Here is an 8,891-nt window from a genome sequence, read left to right on the forward strand (position 1 = left end):
TTATAGTTTCTCAACCTCCTATTTTTTTCTCTCCAAAGAAATTGAACATGTTGTCTGCTTTAAGCCAGTTCAACATATGAAAATCCAAATTGGTAAAAACAAATATATTAGGGAATGATTATTCATTTTATGGAAGGAATTACCACAGGGTTCTTTAAAAAATAAAACTCCACTATTCACATTGTGATTTAACTTACAAACTCCGCCTCCCCCCAACTTTTCTACAACAAGTCTCTATTGTAAAGTAAGATATACACCTGTAATTCTCATTCATAGCTATCAAAAAGAAACACTTTTAAATATTTTATTGCATTATTGCAGAAGTGTATTTCTTTCTTGGTGGTCCTCTTGGCAAATGCCTTGAGTCTCTTAATTAGGAATCATTGTTAATGGTGGTACTTGGTTTTAGATATTTTGATATTTTTTTCATTGGAGAAGTGGCCCATGGAGCTTCCTCTCTCCCTCTCCTACCCCCACACCCCAAACAAGCAGCTGGTACTTGGGACAGCTGGCACATCTCTTAGAGAGTTTAATGCATACCCCTATAGGGCCACTTGGCTCTCACAAGCCTCAGGCACTTTTCACTCAAAATGCTCCAGAAATTGGATTATTTTCTAAGTGGAAGAATATCCTGGTTCTCCCATTTAACCTCTACTCAGTAGCAAGCTAAAGAGAGGGAAATTGTTATATTATCAGACATGTTAAATAATGATAAAAAATGCCATATTCTACGCAGCTTGACAGTACCTGCATTAGTCAGCTGATTTTTGGATAAGAACCAACCCCTCCAGGGAGAATGCAGCCCTGCCCCAGACCTTAATTGGTTTTTATGTTCATTCTGTTTCTTCTAATTCTTTATGAAACAGTGATTTTTAGAGCAAAGTGGTTTTTGTATGTAGTGTACATTTTATTATGTGATATAGTTCTTATCAAAAGATCATTTCTGCTTGCTTTTCCATTTATTTCTCTGATCTATCTCATGTTTATTTTTCTTTTTCATTTGATTTCTTTTTGTTTGTGTTATTGCTGCTTCTTTCCTTCCCATGTACTGGGATCAGAATATCCATGACTTTCTGTAACAAGAACAATATTGGTGCCAACAACAGATTTATTTTGCTGTTATTAGCTGACACAAAGATGTTTTTGTTCATCCTTACTCTAATATAAAGAATTCAAGGAGGAGAATTGGCCCACTTAATTTGCTAATGTTTTTGATCAGTTGTCTTGAGTAAGGAAGACCTTCCCCCCTCATCATTTTGTTTATATGATGCAAAGCAATTCATTAATTGTGAACTCACTCTGAAAAGATAGTTGTTTTCTATGAATGAGGAACTGAGATTTACCAAATAACTTGGCATAGTAGATAAAATACTGGGTTTGAAATCACGGAGACTTGAGTCCAAATCCCATTTCCGACCCTAATTCACTGTGTGATCATGGGCAAGGAACAACCTCTATTTCTTTATTGGCAAAATGGAAATGATAATATCTTTAGTACTAACCTCACAGGATTGTTATAGGGTTCAAATGGGGCTATATATATATATATATATATGTGTGTGTGTGTGTGTGTGTGTGTGTGTATAAATATACGAAAATGTTAAAGTCTTTGTAAGCTTTAGCTATTTTTATCACTAGGTTTACCATTTTAAGACAAAATGAGACCTGCTTTTGTAGAGGGAAAGTGCTTACCTTAAAAAAAATAAGAAAGTTCTATAGAATGGTAACTATTTCTTGTGTCAAGTACGTGTGATTTCCTCAGAGTTGGGGAACTGCTAGTAAGAACTCTCTTCCCTCTACCTGGCTACTAGGGTGTAATTTACAGTCTTACAGAGTAACCTGAATCTCAGAGAAGTAAATGCCTTGCTTATGGTCACATAGTCAGTAAAGCACAAGAGGCATTTGAACCCTGGTCTTCTAGACTCTGACTCTAGATGCTATCCACCATGTCCTGCTGTCTCTCAGGCTGTTCCATAAAACATTATAAATGACAGGTCCTAAATTAGAGTGAGATTTTGAAATGCTACTTTCCATCATGTAGTCTGTTAAATAGCTTATGTAATACGTTTGAAACTTGCGGCCCCAGAATCTGTTTGCATGTTTTTAGTCATGTTGCTAGGGAACTTAACCTCACACCGTGTCTGTCAAATGGAATATGGCTCCTTGCAAGTATGTAATTTAAATAATATGAGAAAGTTATATATTGATTTTATGTGACATGTTTTAAATTTGTGTAGTGAAAAGAGCTATAGACTTGAAGTCCGTAGATCTACGTTCTAATCTTGGGTCTGGCATTAGTTGGTTGTATGAACCTCGGGACTCTATCTTGTCATCTACAAAATGGGCTAGCTCAGAGGTGCTTAGCAGCTTTTTATTTTATTTACAGCATAGCGAAATCCTCAGGATAATATTTTTAAATGCATAAAATAAAATAGATAAGAACCTGATTGTATCAAAATATAGTTACTTATATCTGTCTATATGTCTATATCTATCTATCTATAGGTTAAGGTTAAGAACCTTTGGGCGAGATTATTCTTGTGATCCTTTTTAGTGCTAAAATTCTATGCTTCTATTCTGCTTTTTCCCCTAGAGCTATAATTAAAGATTTGTATTGTTGACTTTAAAAAAACAGTAATGACATAACTAAGATGATGATGATAGCGATAATAGTAACTAAGTGATGCAGTAGATGAACAGAGCCTAGAGTCAGGAAGAACTTAGTTTGCCTAGCCTCAGACTGTTACCAGCTGTGTGACCATGGACAAGTCACTTAAACCTCTGTTTGGCTTAGTTTCCTCACCTGTGAAATGCGGTTAAAAATAACACCTACCTTCTGGAGTTATTGTGAGGATCAAATGAGCTAAGCACACTGCTTGGCACATAGTAAGTGCTATATTAATGTTAGACCATCATTGTTATTATCATACTAAAAATAAGTAATGCACAGGAATCTTCAAAACGTAACTAACATATCAGGTTGTTTTTCTGGAACTCGTGAAGTTTGAGAGTTTGATGTTTATTGCCATATGTTGAGAAGTAAGATTTTAAAAAAAATAAAGGAAAGTCAGCTGTGGAGAAACGTAACTTTAACAATAAGAGAACAGATGTGTAGGAGTTAGTTCACTCAGCTGTAAATGGATCCAGGCTCTCCTCCATATGAGAGACATGAAGGTAACACTCCAATGAAGTTCACGTGATAAAACGTGGAGTGTTCTATGGGAGGGAGGGAACCAGACTTAGCTTCATCTAGGTCAGGTTCCTTTGAATTCAGATCTTGCTTCTCATCGACAGGATTCACACTTGTTCAAAATGGGCCATTAGCACAATGATTCCAGCAACCTGCAACTCAGAGTGGGAGAGTGAGTGACTGTCTTTCTCTGGATCTCTGACAACTAGGTATTTAGGAGGGGCATTCACTCCTTAGAGATGTTTGTAGTAGGTAACCCCAGGAAACTGAGGAATTGAATAAAAACCTAAGCAAATGCCGTTCCCTCAGGCTGTAACTATAGGTCAAAAATCTGATCTAATACATAGTAAATAATGGCCCCTTGGTCTTATTCCAGCACTACCAACAATAGTAAGAGCTGGTAGACACTTAATTTGGTTTTTATCTGGCTGGTGATGCATCAGAGCCAATCAAGGGTCTTTTTCAGTTGCCATGGGGCAGTTAGAAATAGACTTTACTGAAGGCCCTATGACAACTGTTTTACTGTACATTTTGAGTTTTATTTCCCTTGCCCTCAGAATGCGTGGTGAGCCCATTAATAAATAATACATGATACTGATTAGATGTCTGTAATGTTTTAGTTGTTTCTTTCCATTGGATTCTCATTAGGTCATCATCAACAAACTTGTCCATGAAGGAGATGACAATATTTTGGGGGCAGCATTGCAACATGTGAAGCATCAATGTGGCCATTATTCCTGGATTGACCAGAGGGCATAGGACTGGTTAAGGCTGAGAAAGTCACAAACTGTCCTTCCTATAAAGGAAACCTCATCTAAGCATTAGTTAAGAACTTGGAATTTTCTATCAGTGAAAGGGGGCTTGATGAGTAACTCAGATGGCTGTGTGCTTTTATGATTAAGCTCCATTATCACGTTTGCTTTAAGAAAAATGACAACAATCAAAAACTCAGGCTTTTTTTTTTGCATATTGCTTCACAAAAGAAGCCGGTGACACACTCTGCGGCTTTTCTCTTTCTTCTTCCACAGTCAGCTCATTATCATCCATGCCAATGGAGGTGAACAGACAGCATGAATCATACAAACCCATAGATTATTCAAAAATAATTTTTATTTGACTGTCTAATGCACCCAGAGTAGAACTCACAGCCAAGAAAGACCTTGAAATTGATCTAGCCCATTCTCTTCTATTCTGCAGATGAGGAAAATGAGGTCTAGCATGGTAAGTGGTTTGCCAGATGTGAAGTTGCTTGCCTAAGGTCATACACATAGCAGAGAGAAGAATCAGACTCATAGGGTCATGGATTTCAAGCAGAAAGGAGAGGTTAAGTGAGTAGTCTGTGGGCACACAAAAATTGAGGAGAGGAGCCAGGATGGGAAGCCAGGTCCTCTGACTTCACATCCAGTTTGCTTTCCACTGCATGGCTTCTTCTAACTTCAGAGCTAGTTCAGTCCCATCTTAGCATCAGGCACTAACATTCCTCTATTGCCTCCAGTGTCCTAAGTGGATAGTTGTATGGACTAGCATCTGGGGAAAGAGGAGGATGAAAGAAGATAACTCTTGAAAGGAATAGTTTAATCATGAATAAAATTGCCCACTTAGGATCTTTCTATGTTGTTCAATCATTTTTCAGTCATGACCAACTCTTCATGAATCCATTTGGGGTTTTCTTGGCAAAGATACTGGGATGGTTTGCCGTTTCCTTCAGCTCATTTCTACAGATGAGAGAACTGTGGTGAATAGGGTTAAGTGACTTGCCCAGGGTCACACAACTATTAAATATCTGAGACAGGATTTGAACTCATGAAGGTGAGTCTTCCTGATTCCAAGCCCAGTGCTCTATCCACTCCACCACCTAAGTGCCTTATCTGGGGTCTTATTATTAGTCAATCAATCAACAAGCATTTCTTCAGTAGCTACTATGTTCCAGGTACTGTTCAGGGGCTAAAAATACAGATATGAAGAAAGAAATGATTGCTGGTCTCAAGGTGTTTACATCCCAAACTTCCAATGGATATTTTAAGAGAGAGAACTTACAGATATACTTTCACTTATATTCAGTCAGTTTTGTGAGTCTACATATTCATTTTTGTATCATTCATTAGGGTAGACATGTTATTTTAGCTTCAAATTTTGGAGATTTTTTGCAAAAGTACAGATCAACCATTTATCAGAACCAACTTGATTTCTTGTGAATCTAGCTGACTTGTGAAAATCTAGCTCTGGTCAAGCATTTTCTTTTGTTTAAACTGAATTAAACAAACGCTGAATAAAATGGACCATTCACATAGTATAACAGAAAAAGAGGATGGTATACAAAATTGGATTTCTATCTTGCTTTTCTTTTAAGAATGTAATAAATTCAACATGTAACTGTCAAAGCAGTCCAATTAGTCTGTGATTCTTTCTGGCCTTTATTCTATTCTCTTCTGTGCATTTTTTAAAAAAGATCTTTGAGTGACTTTCTTTGTTTTGTTTTGTTTTTTGTATGTTTTTGCATTTTTATTTTTGCTACTCTTTCTCTATCCTACCTTTACTTCACTCACTTCTGCTCACTTCACCCGGCATCAATTCATATGTTCACCCAGGTTTGTCTAAATCTCTTCATTTTAAGATTTCTTTTGGCATAAGAATATTCCATTACATTATTTGTATGGCATTATTTTTTTCAGTAATTTTTCCCATTTGATGGATGGACCCTTAGTTTCCATTTATTTGCTATGAGAAAAAGCGTACCTTTATGTATTTTTGTATATAAAGACTCATTTCCTCTTTCTTTGTTTTTGTCGGGGGCAAAGGTCAGCATTGATATCACTTGGTTCAAAGAGTGACTTTATGGGCATGGCTCCAGATTGCTTTCTAGAATACCTGGACCAACGGATTCTCAGCTCCACCAACAGAAAAATATGGAACAATTTATGAATTTGAAAGTACACACATGCTTATCTCCTTCTATCTATTGGTCCCATTGCAGTTTATGTGCTACCAAAGCATTTTAGTGCCAGATCTTGACAGGTGTGATGGATCTTGTGAAATGACTAGCCTGATGGGGGTGGGGGTAAAGGTTTGTTTTATAAGCTCCAGGTTGATGGTGGTCAGACTGGAAAGCAAATGTGACTAAAACTGGTGATCAAGAAATAGGCTCTAGTCTTGTAGGAGTTCTTAAGGTGAGATCCATAAACTTTTTTAAAAAAATTTTGAAAATTATGTTTAAATAAATCAGTTTCCTTTCTAATCCTAAGTATTTTATTTTATGCTTTTAAAAGCATTCTGGATACAGGTCCATAGGCTTCACCAAAGCAGTCCATAACACCAAAAAGGTTAAGAATCCCTGGTCTAGTAGATGTGGTTCAGGGATTAGAGTCAGGAAGTCCCAGGCTCAGATTCTGTGTGGGACTCTGATTAGCTGTGTGAATGTGGGAATGCACTTAATCATCCTGAGTCTCAATTTCCTCATCTGTTAAATAGGACTAATAAGACCTGTAGCATTTACTTTAAGGATTGTGATGCTGATGTGATGTAATGTATATAAAAAAGTGAAATAAACAATTCTTAATTATTATTAATTATTAGTTAGTCTGTGACCGGTTAGCTACATAAGCTAAGGCCAGGAACATGGGTACCGTGCTCCTAGCTTTGTCTTTTCTGTCCTCTCTGTTCCACGGTGGCATTCTATCTCCTGTCCTAGGAGAATCCTCTCACAGATGTGCTCTGTGGGTCACAAGAGGGAATGTGGGCAGACCCGTGCCTATCCAATACCACTATATCTTAATGCATGGGAGTGTATCTGTATCGAGTGAGTTCTTACTCACCCCAATTTCTCCTTTAAATACCTGTGAAATTTCATTTAGTACTTACCTGTGATCTCATTAATGTAGGGAACTCAAGAGATGGAGATTCTCTTTATCAATTTGGATTTGCTACAGCTTGGAGTCTTGGAGAGAACTGGGGAGCTGAGAGTTTAAAGGGTTTGTACAGGGTTACACAGCCAGTATACATCAGGGGCTTTGAAGGTCTTCCTGACTCCCACCCCTGCCAGTGCTGGCTGCCACTCACCAATGCCTAAATACCTATATATGAAATGGCTGGATGTATTTAACTGGGGTGTTATCTTGGTCATTTTGTGACTTATAGAAATGTGTCTATGAGCTTGAGCTGCGTGATCCTAGTTGTGTTTCTTTTTGAAGAGGACCATGACGTCAGGAAAAATGATGGCATGATTTGCAGTTGATTTTGATTTGAGTGAGGGAGGGCTGTGCAAGGTCACCAGCTTCACTTTCTTCTCCAGAGCCATCTGGGTCCAGCGACCAGATATTCAGCAGGATGACTGAAGAGGACCCAAGATGCAATGGGAGATCCTGGCCCTTTTAGGCTAAGGCCTTTTCAGGTTCTCACTTTGAGTGATCCTGGACAAGTTACTTAACCTCTGTCTGTCTCAGTTTCCTCATTTGTCAAAAGGGGGATAGTAATAGCACCTACTTCCCAGGGTTGTTGGGAGGATCAAATAGTATGGTATTTGTAGAGCTCTTTGCAAAACCTTAAAGCCCCATGTAAATACTACTTTTTATTATTGTTATTATCTTTGGCAAAATTTACAATTTGAGTATTTGTTACAAAAAGAAGAGCCACATTTCTACAACTTCCTAAAATGTTTATAAGTCTAAATAATATACTCATGTTATAAAATGTATTTCATCAATTATGCAGATGGTTAAGATCTTTTCTTCTTAGAGAATATGTTTACTAGGAAAATGTTTTTCTTTTGTGAAAAAGACTACTTACTCTCTATTTTGTAGACCTAACTCTGAGTCTGATAGTTGGAGGTTGTGTGGTACAGTGTAAAGGGTACTATATATGGTATCGTGGGTCCTGAACTTGATTCCTAGCTCTTAAACTTACTCCTTGTGTGACCTTGGGAACATTATTGAACCTCCTTGTGCCTCAGTTTCCTTATCTGTAAAATGAAGGGATTGAACTAGATGATCCAGGATTAGTTCTTTGATCTTGATACTCCTGATAACTACGGAATAACCAATATAATTATTTCTTTATTGAAATGTGGAGTTAAATTTGATAATGAGAATGTTTCTTATATTAATGCACTCATATTAATGATTCACAATTCTCAAGAATACTAACTAAATCAATTCCTTGTTTAAGGATTTTTGTTGTTTAATTTTGTTTGGTGTTGGTCTAGAGGGCTGTGAGAAGCACTGACGTGCACTTAGAGCCAGCCAAAAGTGATCATAGTGAGGATAACATGCAGCGCTTTGTTCTTTCTTAGAACCACAGAGTTTACAAACATTAATTAGCTAATCTTCAGAACACCCCTGAGAGGGAGATAGACATAATTTTCCCACGTTTTCATATGGGGAAATCCAAGGTAGACCAAGGTTAAGCCAGCAAGGCAGTGACTTATTGAGAAAGTTCAGGCTCTGGATTCCTCTATTCTCTGTCCTGCCCAATTCAGTAGCATTTTCTCTGAATCATCCTTCTTTTTTAGTTTGCCACTTCAGGTCATTCCTGTCACTAAGGAATGGAACACTTAGATGAAAATAATAATTATTTTACTGTGGCTATTTTTCAGGCAAGAGGAAAGGAGAACATATAACAGTGTTTAATTATGAAAGAAATATATAGTGTATTAAGTATACTCTATTGGCTTGAATATAGACTGTCCCCAAATCTGATACACACATAT

At 37.3% G+C, this 8,891-nt stretch overlaps 1 protein-coding gene across 1 annotated transcript in view; it reads left to right on the top strand.

The window, feature by feature from the left end:
• Window positions 1-8,891, top strand: part of BCL2 (BCL2 apoptosis regulator) — a 239,341-nt gene that overhangs the window by 70,900 nt on the left and 159,550 nt on the right. The window lies entirely within an intron of this gene.

Source organism: Trichosurus vulpecula, chromosome 1 (genome assembly GCF_011100635.1).
Source record: "Trichosurus vulpecula isolate mTriVul1 chromosome 1, mTriVul1.pri, whole genome shotgun sequence".
NCBI classification, from domain to species: Eukaryota; Metazoa; Chordata; class Mammalia; order Diprotodontia; family Phalangeridae; genus Trichosurus; species Trichosurus vulpecula.